The sequence below is a fragment of the Canis lupus genome, chromosome X (genome assembly GCF_011100685.1).
Source record: "Canis lupus familiaris isolate Mischka breed German Shepherd chromosome X, alternate assembly UU_Cfam_GSD_1.0, whole genome shotgun sequence".
Taxonomy (NCBI): domain Eukaryota; kingdom Metazoa; phylum Chordata; class Mammalia; order Carnivora; family Canidae; genus Canis; species Canis lupus.
In genome coordinates, this window is record NC_049260.1 from 19,164,370 (window position 1) to 19,176,246 (window position 11,877).

Below are 11,877 nucleotides of genomic sequence, written 5' to 3' on the forward strand. Positions count from 1 at the left end.
GGGAGGTCTGGGTGGCTCAGGTGGTTAAGCATCTAACTCTTGATCTCAGCTCAGGTCCTGATCTCAGAGTCATGAGTTCAAGCCTCACATTAGACTCCACATCCAGTGTGGAGCCTACTTAAAAAAAAAGAATCCCCCCAAGTTGGAGACTCCATGGAAGATTTGGTTTTCCACAGCAAGATGTGAACATCGCAATCTGAAATTCAGAATCCCCAAACAATGAGCTAAGTAATACACTGGTCCAATCTAGTATAATTTCTAGATAATCTCATTATCCTAATTCTTATTACATTATTACAGGGATTTTCAAGTAACATTCTAAGATGTTTTTTAAAAAAATGTATTTCACCAAAAAGAATTTAGAAGGAAGACAAATCAAGAAAGAGATTGCAAAGGTTTTGTGAAACTAACATCTAACAATAGAGAAAAAACTACATATAATGATTATAATGAACAAGCAGACAAACATAAAACATTGCTGGTAAGAATGTAAAATGGTTTAGGCCCTTTGTAAAAGAGCTCGGCAGTTCCTCAAAATGTGAAGCTTGGAGTTATCATGTATATTCCAGCAGTAGTTACATGGCCAAGAGAAACAAAAACATACATCCACATAAGAACTTGTACATGAATGTTAATAGCAGTATAATTTATAATAGGACTAAAAATAATTCATTAAAATGGTTTCATATTTACAGTGCCCCCACACAGATGTCAGGGAAAGAATGAGTTGCTAACACTGCAAAACATTGGTGCCAGTATTCTTCAATGTGATTGCTAATTGTGTGAATTAAAGCACACACGTGTGAAATATGTGCCTGTGTGTGCGTGACCTAACAAAGTATAAGCTGCCACCAGAAATGGAGGCCTTATGTAGAGACATTATGCTCTTTGGTCACCTTCAGGGATGGGTTCTAGAGATTCAGTAGAGGGGAAATCACAGGGGTGCATTATAAAGATGAAGTGAATTGAGATGAAACACAGAGGGAGGTTTTTGGGGAATCTCACCCATGAAAGCCACACATTCCATTTTCCCAACCCCTGCTTCTCATTGATCTCCTTTCCTTCTTCTCCAGATGAAACTGTCTTATGTAAGAAACAGCCATAAGATATAACTCAGTTCCCTTTGAAGCAATGACATTTATCAATCCACGTGAATCACCATATTATGGATTTGACCTAATCAGTTTTATCCTCTACCTTGTAAACTCCTCCAGGCCACTAACCTCCCTCGTCCAGCTCTCATGTCCAAACCTTTACATTCAAGCCCCATTTGTTGTAGCTTAGAGCTCAACACAGTCCCCCCACTCCTTCTTCCTCACCCTGACAAGAGGCTCTGTGTTCCAGTGGAATTTGGTAAAAATGCACTAATATCTCTAGGGTTGGGCATGGCTTAGCAAAGCCCTTTGGAACAACACTGTGTTTTCAGAAATCATGATGCAGTATCTTGGCTCTATTCTGCAATCATCTAGGTCCTGGCAGTTCTATCTCTCAAAAAAACTATCAATGCTTCCCTTTCCATCACACTGGCCTCTACCTTGCTTCAGGTCCTAATCTCTTTTCATCCTAATTATTATCATGACCTCCTAACTGGTCTCTTTGCCTCTAGACTTGTCTTTCCTTTATCTATCTTCTATGTTGCCACTGGAGTAACTTTATAGAACATAAGGCTGGCCATAAACTCCCTCATTCAAAGCCCTGGAATGGCTTCTGGTCATCTTCAAAATGAACACCCAGCTCCTTATCTAGGTTTATAAGTCCCCTTTTAACCCAGTTCCTGTCCACTTTTCCAAACTCCTGCCTGTCCATCCTGAACTATTTGTAGTTCCCAAAACAAGCTAAGCTCTCTATCCCATCCTTATAATTATTTCAAATGATATTTCCTCTGCCTTGAATACTCCAAGAATTCTTCCAAGTAGCCCTGAAAACTCTTTCCCTCCACGGGGGGTTAGCTAATTCTCTTCTTTCTCAAACAGCTCTACTGATGCATAATTTACACACCATTAAATTCACTAGGCTAGACTAACTATTAGCCTTTGAGACTCCATTTGGATGTCATCTCTTGTTTTTGATTGGACTCCCTCAGAAACAGATCTTGAAACAAAGGTGTGGGTGCAAGTGGTTTACTTAGGAGGGAATTCCCAGAAAGCTCAGTGAAGGCATAAAGATGGAAGATGGAGAGGACAGAAAAGCCAATTCAGGGTGTGTTCAAGAGTGGGTTACTGCTGTGGGCAACTAGGGTGATCAACTCTGCTGGGAAGTCTTGAGAGCCTGAGTGAAACACATTTCTGAGTTGTCCCACAGAGAGACAAAGAAATCTGGGTACTTATTTTTCCTATTCCTCATTAATTGAGTTACTTCAAGGGGTGTTAGCCCACTGGCATTTCCAGCCTACCCCATGGCCAAAGGATATCTCAAACAGAGAAAGGCAGGAAGCCCTTAGTGTATACAGAAACCACCTAGAGTGAACTTCTAGGCCAAGAGGGTAAGGATGGAGCACCAGACAGCATCTCTACACATGCTCTCCAAAGCTTCTACAAACCTTACCTTTATTTTTCAGATTGGGTTAGGGAAACATTCTCACTGGTCCCATAGTACCAACATCCTTGCTGCACTCCACAATTTTGTTATTTCATTTGGCTTCAGTCCACTTCACTGTGCACTCCTCAAAGGCAAGACCTTTACATGACTTCATGCTCCATATTTAGCATGTGCCTTGGACCTTCTACCTGGCCCAATAATGTGTCAGGTTGTTTCAAAGCACTTTACATTCATTATCATATTTTACACCTGAAAATCTCCTTACCAGGGAGATAGCATCATCATCTTTCTCATTCTGATTTTATAGACAGAAAGCTAAAATATAGTGATAATACAGAGCTAGATGAAGGACCACATTTGCTGATGGATAGGCCAGTAGCCAAACTACTTTAGTTTCTGCTCCTTGGCACACTACAGGAGGTAACGGCATTCACCTGAGGCTAAGTATTTCAACCCATGGTAGAACAGACTTTTCCATATCTAGAATAATCCGCTTTACAAAATTCAGAAGATGCCCGAAGGTGGAAGCAAAGCAGCCTAGAAATGCCAAGTCCTATGCTATATCTGAAAAAGGAACCTTTGATTTTTTTTTCTCCTCTCACTTAGCTTCTCCAAGGAGCTGTCTCCTGATGTAATTTTTCTACAATTCTAATATTTGTGAATATGTAAATCAGATTTTACTATTAATTAATTCACCAACATAATGCCATTCACTGGAAGGAAGTGATCAGCCATGGGGAACAGAATGCCTTGTAGCTCTGTCATTTTTAAAAGTCAAAGCAAGAAGTACACAGTTCTAATAACAGAAGGGATGAAGTGCTTTGTTCTTAGGTTATGCTCTGGAGTACAATTTTTAAAGGGATTAAATATATAAACATCAAAGAAAGACTGCCCTGAAGCTAAGAGTTGTATCAGGAAACCCCCTGCTTTTTTATGTCCCCTATGTTCATACATAAGACAATGGCTCTGGTGATTAGAATGATCTCTATTCACTTTACAGAGTAAAGTAAAGGAAGAGAACTAAAGAATGTTTCCCTCTGCAGTATAATGTGTGTTGGTGAACCACTGAAAAAATGGAAGCATTTCAACAGGCATAAGGTCAATCTATTTGGTTGCTTTTTTCATTATGTATTTTCAAACCAGTTGACAGTTTTCCATTTTAACATTTTGAGTGATTTTCTTGTTAGAAAAATCCAGACAAGCACTGCAAAAGTTTTACCATCTGCAAAAAGAGTGGGTTGGATTAGATCAGCAAACACTTTGGGTTCCATAACAATATTTTTGTTGGTCCACAAAAATCCTCTGAGGAACACCAACATCAGAAATGAATCCAAACACTGAAAAACTGATTAATGGATAGGCCACAAAATTGCCACCTTACAACACTATTACATGAACAGCAAATATAGAAATAGCATTAATTGTTTATAATATTCATGGCATATTATGTTATCTGATTAAGATGTTTTTGACGTATTATGATACCCAGTCAAGGCATTTTAGGAGAGGAACTAAGTCAATTGTGCTTTGAAGAAGAATGATTGAACAGAAAAACATAGATTTTGATATGACATAGGCCTAGATTCTATTTACACTTCCACTGCAGTGTAATCCTGCACAGGATATTTAATGTCCTTAATCCTCAGTTTCCTCTCTTTCTAAAATGGGTTTGACAATTCTTAACAGCCCACAGTGATTTTGCAAATCACAAAGGTAAGGTATGGGAAAGTGCCTACGGTAAACTTAGCACATAAAATGCATTAAAATGTTCTTTTCCTCATGTTCTATTCTGTAAATTTTCCGCTAAATTACTCCTGAAGTTCAAGAGGTTGTATTTTAGAGTCAGCTCTAATGTATCCCTTTAAATGCCCCCCTCCCATACAAACACATCACAAAGCCATAAAAGTATTGGGCACAATTTCAAATATGATTCTATTGGATTTGGTGGTCCACTAATTTAAATACATTTTCATTTTAATTGTCCTGGCATAGAAAAAAAATGATCAACCCCCTGGATTATATTATTCTAAATAATCTCTTTAGCTCTAATTTTTCTCTAATAACAGTTTAGAAGAGATGGGGGCTGGAAGGGGGAGGAGTAACTAAGTTTACGTGGATCTGTCCCTGGTGCTGAAAGTGAAAAATGTATGTAAACTCTCCTCATTTAGGTGCAGTGGAAGGAAAGCTAGTTTAACTTAATGAAAAAACAACATGAGTTGCACTTAATTTGATATCGAGAAAGTGGCATTACTCAGGACTTCCCAAAACTTTAAGACGATCCCAAGGAAAGAGAGAAGGGGTCCTCTGGCAGCTCAGCCACATGATCAAAGGCTATCCAAAAAAACTGACACATAGTATCATTAACATGTAGGTATCTATAATATTAGATAACAAAGACGCTCAAACCAGCAAGATGCTAATTCTAGACTAAAGACACTATAAAACTAGAGACCAACCAGATACCATCTATGCCTTTTTGAGACCCCACACCATTGTCATGACCTCTCCTTGGGCATCTCCCTTGCTCAGGTTCATATTTTAATCCTCGAACTTATTAAACTAAAAATCCCTTGAGAGTAGGGAATCTCTTGCTCTATTTCTCGTAGTTGTTGACTACTGTAGAAACTTACTGCTAATTGCAATAAGATTACTCAATCTAGTTAAATTAATCAACGTTGGTGTGCCAGAGAAAACTTATCAGATATGTGAGCTAGGATTTTATGAGAACCTTGAAGGATGGAAGGATTTTGGAAAGTAAAGAGAAGGTGAGGCTTTCTGTTAGGAGAAAAAAAGCAAATTTGGACGTGGGTGAGCAAGACACCCAGCTAGTGTGTTCCAAAATGTCTCTTCCTGAGAGGGAAATAAGCCATAAGAGAATCTTAACAATAGAGAACAAACTGACTTTTGATGGAGGGACATAGGTGGGGGATGTGCTAGATGCATGATGGGTATTTAGAAGGGCACTTGTTGGGATGAGCACTGGGTGTTGCATCTAAGTCATAAGTGACTGAGTTCTACTCCAGAAACCAATATTGCACTGTATTTTAACTACCTAAAATCTTAATAAATAAACAAATAAATGAATAAGACAGAAAAGTTCTTTAAAAATCCCATTTACAAAAAACAAAAACAATACCCAAAAAGGTCTCTCCCTGAATCAGTGCAGGAAAATGATTCTGCATGACTTTTTTCCTTATGTCATGATAGATCACTTTAAAAAAAAAGATTTTTATTTATGTATTCATGAGAGACACACAGAGAGAGAGAGAGGCAGAGACACAGGCAGAGGGAGAAGCAGGCTCCATGCAGGGAGCCCGACGTGAGACTCGATGCCACACTCGATTCCTGGACCCGGGATCACGCCCTGAGCTGAAGGCAGACGCTCAATCGCTGAGCCAGCCAGGGATCTCGATAGATCACGTTTTAAAAAGACTCATGACAATGCTGAGATCCTACTAAATTGGCAGAGTACTCTGAAAAATCCAATCAGCACCCTTTTGAATGGGTATCATCTACACATAGCAGTGTGGCTCTTTGTCTTAAGCAGCCTATTAGGACTTGCCACACATGCTCTCTCCTCAAGTGCAAGTTTAAACTATCTTCAGAAGTCTCTCTTTGGATAAAATTTCAGGGAGTACAGTGTTGTTGTACATAAAATAGCTTCTTGGTCAAAACAGGACTGAGTCCCAGCAGATACTTCATGGAGACATCCTCATTCAAGATAACACTGATATTGGCCAGGGTTGCTTCCCTACTCTGAAAGAAAAACCCTTGCTATACTTTGCCCTTCCCTGCATGTGTTTCCATTCTCCAAGAAATCTTACCTAGATCCTTTAGGATGGCAGAAACATGTCCCACTTAAAAAATATCAGTGTTACTGAGATTAGAAATGTAAAAAGGAGTGATGAGCACACCATCCTAAGAGCCACCCTAAATTGCAGCTGCCCGAATATCATGATCCTGCTATGCATACTGATTTCATGGTTAACATAGAACTGTTTAGATTTAACATATATGCATAAAAATATTTTGTTGTTCCTCTGGCAGAAAATGGTGTTGTGATATTGAAAGCTAATGACTGACACACTTGCTACACAAGAGTAAACCTGTTTCTAACCTTATCAAACAATAGGCTTTTCCTTTGAGCCCACACTCTCTCCACACCATGATTAATCCCTCTGGCATTTCTGAGCAAGACTGAGCCAACAGACTTACTCCTAATGTAACAGATCATTCCTATGATCCTCTCCCAAGTGAGAATACTTCATTTATTTTATCAACAAATTTAATCCCTGTGAAGTAATGCCCTTGTCCCTTCCAATTTAACAATGATTAGAAAGTCAACTGTAAGGAGCAGTCTACTTAAACAGCAGTGGTGGATATTTGACCCTAAGAAAATAGAGATGTAGTCAGAGATTTACATGAAGGATGTTCATCTCAGTGTTATTTATAACAGTAAAAATTTATTTATTTATTTGTTCTTTTGTAAACAGCAGGGGGAGGGGCAGAGGAAGAGGGAGACAGAGAATCTTAAGCAGGCTCTATACTCAGCACACAGCCCAGATGCAGAGATCCATCCCACAACTCTGAGATCATGACCTGAGCTGAAATCTAGAGTCGACGCTTAAGCAACTGAGCCACCCAGGTGCCCCAACAGTAAATTTTTTTAAAAAAACCTAAAGGCCCCCAAATAGAGTATACATTAAATAAGTTGAGTTTTAGCCATTGATGGAATTCTTTGCAGCCATTAAAAGGTTTTATAGCAATATTAAGCAATATGAGAAAAAGCTTACAATCTATATAATGAAAAAAAATGTTTACCAAACAGAACATTTACATGACTTTCAATTTTAGAAAAAGAGAGTGTATAAACATGCCACATCCATTGCCTAAACCCTCCTGCTTGAAGACTACCAGGAATGTATCAGTAGTTGAATGCCCTGGGTTTATTTTTCACTGCAGTGAAGGAGAATCTGCATCATGGGGAACTGAGGGCCATCTCAATAAGAACCATTTGGGTTTGTGTTAAGTAATTTGGGGAAAGATTTAAGATAATGGGGCTTCCTGTGGATTGGATGCTGTCAAGAAACAGGGGTAGTTTTATGATTGGGTGTTTTAATAAGTCTTTATCTGGGAGAGAAGACTAGACCAAAGCGATAGCTGTAATTTGTTTAAAAATTTTAAATTAAAAAAAAAAAACCACAATATTCACTCCTGCTAGCCAGGATAGGGACTTGTTTGGTCATTTTGGTATTCAGACAATACTCATGCTTCATCTGTGTTCAGACATGATTATGGAGTGGTCCTAATTTTGTCTGGATCCATCGCAGTTACTCAATGATCTTATCTGACACTAGTGTTTTGGAAAATAGTTGTTATTCAAAAGGAGACCATGGAAGCTTAACTATGAGTACCAGGGCAGCTCCTAGCAACACTAAGTCCCAAATTATAATACCAGGCCAATTCCTCGATGGCAGGGACTGATTTTCTTTTTCACACACACATATCCAAGAAAGATTAGAATTCTGACAAAGATCATTAACTAGGTGTCTGTGATATTCCAGGCACCTTTTTAAGTGCCTTCCATCTTTTAACGAATTTACTCCTCAGGACGACTCTATGAGGTAGGTACTATTAATTATTCCCATTTTCCAGAACAGGAAAGTACTGCATAAGGAGGTGGAATTACTCACCCAACCTATCATAGTAAGTAGTGGAGCATGGATTCAACTCATTGGCTATGGAACCAGCAGCCTGAACTTCTGCATTATATTGTCTTTGAAAGGTGGAGAGAGTAACAGGGATATGGTGTCCTTTTGTTTCCTTCTTTCTCTAGTTCTTATTTTCTAAATTCTCTACAATTAAAATGTAATTTTTAATCAGCAAAAGGAATAATTTACAAATGTCCTGATGGAAGCTCTATTCCCAAGGTCATTGTCCCAAATGCGAATCCAGATCTTTCTTTGGTGGCGGCAACGCTTCCCTGAACGTCTGAATCAAGAGAAGAAAAATCAAATCGGGAGGAGGAGACGCTCCCCCCCCCCCTTGCTCCAACTCAATTTAGGTAATACTAACTGAATTTCCCGCAAGAAAAAGTGGCAGCGAGATCCACCCTCAGGCTATTCAGTGCCTCCGAATTAAAGCAGGCGGGGTGGCCATTGCCCCACACACATATCCATAAAGACGATATAGGAATATAGAGTTGGAAGGACTGGAAGCAAAAGCCCGGGTCTCAAAGTAAAGGCCTTTCCTTGTGGGAGGACAACACTCCCACCCGGGCCAGCTGAGCGACACTGGGTTTCTCCCGCTCTAAGATTCAGCCCAGGCACGGAGAAAGGGAGTGACGGCTCTGCAGCCTGCTTGAGGGCTCACATTAAAAAACCGGAAATTCTAGGGACGCGAGTGAACCTCGGTTAGGAGGAACCATTTGGAGGGACAAAGATTTGAGTATGCAAAGAGCTTCGCCAAAATGTTCAAGGCTCCCAAGGAGACCTGTCGGTTGGCTTCCCTGCTTACTTTTGCCGCTGCGCTGGCATCAGGGCACATGAAACATCTCGGTTCGCTCCCCGCTTAAAGATCGACTTAAGGCCTCCTGAGAGGTGCCCACCCACCAGCTGCCGCCAGCTCAGCGGCACAGAACTGGGCTCGCGGTATTTCCCACTGCCACGGCACTCCCACCCCCCGCCCGCCCTTTCCGCCTTTCCTTCTGCCCCGGCTGAGCGCCACGCAGGGCATCCACCCTGCCATTTAGCACCTCGGCTGCGCAGTGGTGGGTGGTTTCCCAAAGCGTGTGCCCTCGCAGCCACTTGCGCTTGCCTCGCCAGTTGCAGGGGCACAAGTCAAAGAGGCTTTTCCCTCCGCGATCATCGTGAATCAGCAAAGCGCTGCAGAGGAGCGGCGTCTCCTCGAGCAGAAATTACGATGCTGGGGGAAGGGCACAAGTGGAGTGTTGCCGGAGAATTTCCAGCCCCTCCCAACATGTCCCTCTCTGGGACGAAGATATGGGGCGGGGGTGGGGGAGGTGTTGGCTGGATGCTGCCGGTTGAACCTAGGCGCCAGGGGGGAGCCTTTGGAAACAGAGACCCGTGTGGGGAATGGCAGGGGTGAGCCGACAAAGTGGACTAGAGTACGGATGGGTAGAAGGACCTAGGGAGCAGGGGGAGCTGAGCGGGTGCGCCCCCGGGGTGGGCAGCTCAGCAGTTGCAGGTGTTGCTGAGGGAATGTGGGAAGGAGGGTCTGGTGTGGGGGAAGGGAGGAGAAAAACCTAAAAAGGAGGATTTCCCAGCCCAAGACTTCCAGTTTCGAACATGCAAGTTCCCAAGTTCAGTTTGAGAAGTGAAGGGCCGCTTGGCATTGGGGAGTCTTGGAATGGGAACGTTAGGGGAATACCTCCCGGAATCGCGTTCTCCCACCCATTGCTGTCTCCCTCTCCTCTTCCTCCTCCTCCCCGTCCTCTTCCTCCTCTTCCTCTCCCCATTCCGCCTTCCTTCAGCTTCAGTACGCTTGTCCACGCTCTGTAGTGCGGACTCCCCTCCAGGGCCCGCGCCTCCAGTCGCCACCGCCTCTCCTTTGACCCTTGGCACTAGGAGGCCAAGCGGGACAGACGGGAGGCGCGGAACGGGAAAACCGAGCGCTCAGAGCGCAAAACCTCGGGACCCTTCACGGCGCACCGGTCCCCACCCCGTTAGCCGGACTGAGCGCCTCAGTGGCCCAGACTCCGAGATCCGGCTCGGTTTGAGTTGCAATGGATGGACCCCGGGGCTTAGAGCGCACAACGAAACGCGCTAAATTGTACCTGTGCGTGGCCGTTCCCGCCGCCGCCGCAGGTCTATCCCGGGCCCGAAGCCGGCGCCCGCCTTCTCGGGAAATTCTCTGGAGGGGGAGTGCGAGGGGAAACCACAGTGGCTGCCTGCTAGCTCAGGGCTGGCGCGCACACGCACACGCCCAACTTTGCCGAGACGTCGGCGCCCCCCGGGCTCCCCCGCGCCCCCTGCGGCTCGGCATGCTCGGAGACCAGGATCTCTCCAGGTCTGAGATAAGGTGTCCCCCACTCCCACACTTGCGTCTTTGAGAACGAGAGGGCGGGGTGTTGGAGAGAAGGGGAGTAACGCTACGGATTCCCGGTTCACAAACACTCTACGCCCTCCCGCAGGGGCGCCCGCTCCAGCCCCGCCGCACCAGGTCCCCCAGACCCGCCAGTGACGACACAGGGAGGAGGAGGAGGAGGCAGGGCGGAGAGCCGGGAGTCCGGGAGCTCCACCGACTGACCAGCAGTACCCGCACTTTTGTTACTGGGGGACCGGGGGGCGCGGGTTGAGGGGCGCGCAGCAGAACTGCCCAACCCCAATACACTCTGGAGCGACCCTAGATAAGGGCAAGAAGAAAGGTTCTCCACGGACGCCTTCTGGGTGGACGTGCCCCAGACGCACACTCGGACCCCGTGGTCCCGCAGCAGCTGCAGTGTTGGGGATAATTTAAATGGCTCTTACTTGAGAGGAGGCGTGATTTCCACGTTCGAGCGTCTTCGCTCCCCACCCCCTCTCCGCACCAGCCAGTGCGCGCCACCACCTGAGCCTGGCGAGAGCCGGGGCGCACGCAGTCTTCAGCCTCCTCCTTTCCGCCTCTGGGGGTACTTGGCTCTGAGCGGGTCCACCCGACGCCCCCCGGGAGAACTCTTTACTTTTTGTTTGGAAAATCAGGGCCATTTCTTTATTCATCTCTGGGTCTCCCCGGAGGAGGACAGGGGAGGGGAGGGCGTGCGAGGCGGGCCGGGCCGGGGGAGGGGAGCGCGGGGAGGGGAGGGGACTGGGTGTAGCCTGGAATTCTCCGTCCTCGTGTTCCTAGGCTGGCGCGCAGAGTCTCCCCGAGATAGCGCCGCCGCCGCTCCCCGCGCCACCCCGTCGTTGGCCTTGGGGGTCGGGTGAGTGGGGTCATGACGCGCCGCGGGGGCAGCTCCGGGCCCCTCCCGCGCTGAGCCGGGACGCGGCCCCGCCGCGCGGAGCCCCTCGGGCTGGGAGGCGGCGGGGGGTGGGGAGGGCGCACGGGGTAGGGCGGGGTGGGGGCGGCGCGGAGGCCGCCAGGCTGGGGGGCTCTCTGGGCCGGCGCGGCCGCGGGCAGGAGGGCGTGTCTCCGGCCCGAGGGGACCCTCCCGAGGCGCGGCGCGGGACTCCCCGATGGTGGTGCCGCGGCTCCGGGAGAGCTCCGGGTCTCGCCTCCGCCGCCGCCGCCGCCGCCGCCGTCGCCGCCGCGGGCGCCACCACCGCCGCCGCCGCCGCCGCCGCCGCCCGAGCCCGCGCCGAGCGTGCGCCTCGCCCTCCTCCCGCGCCCGCTCTGCTCTAG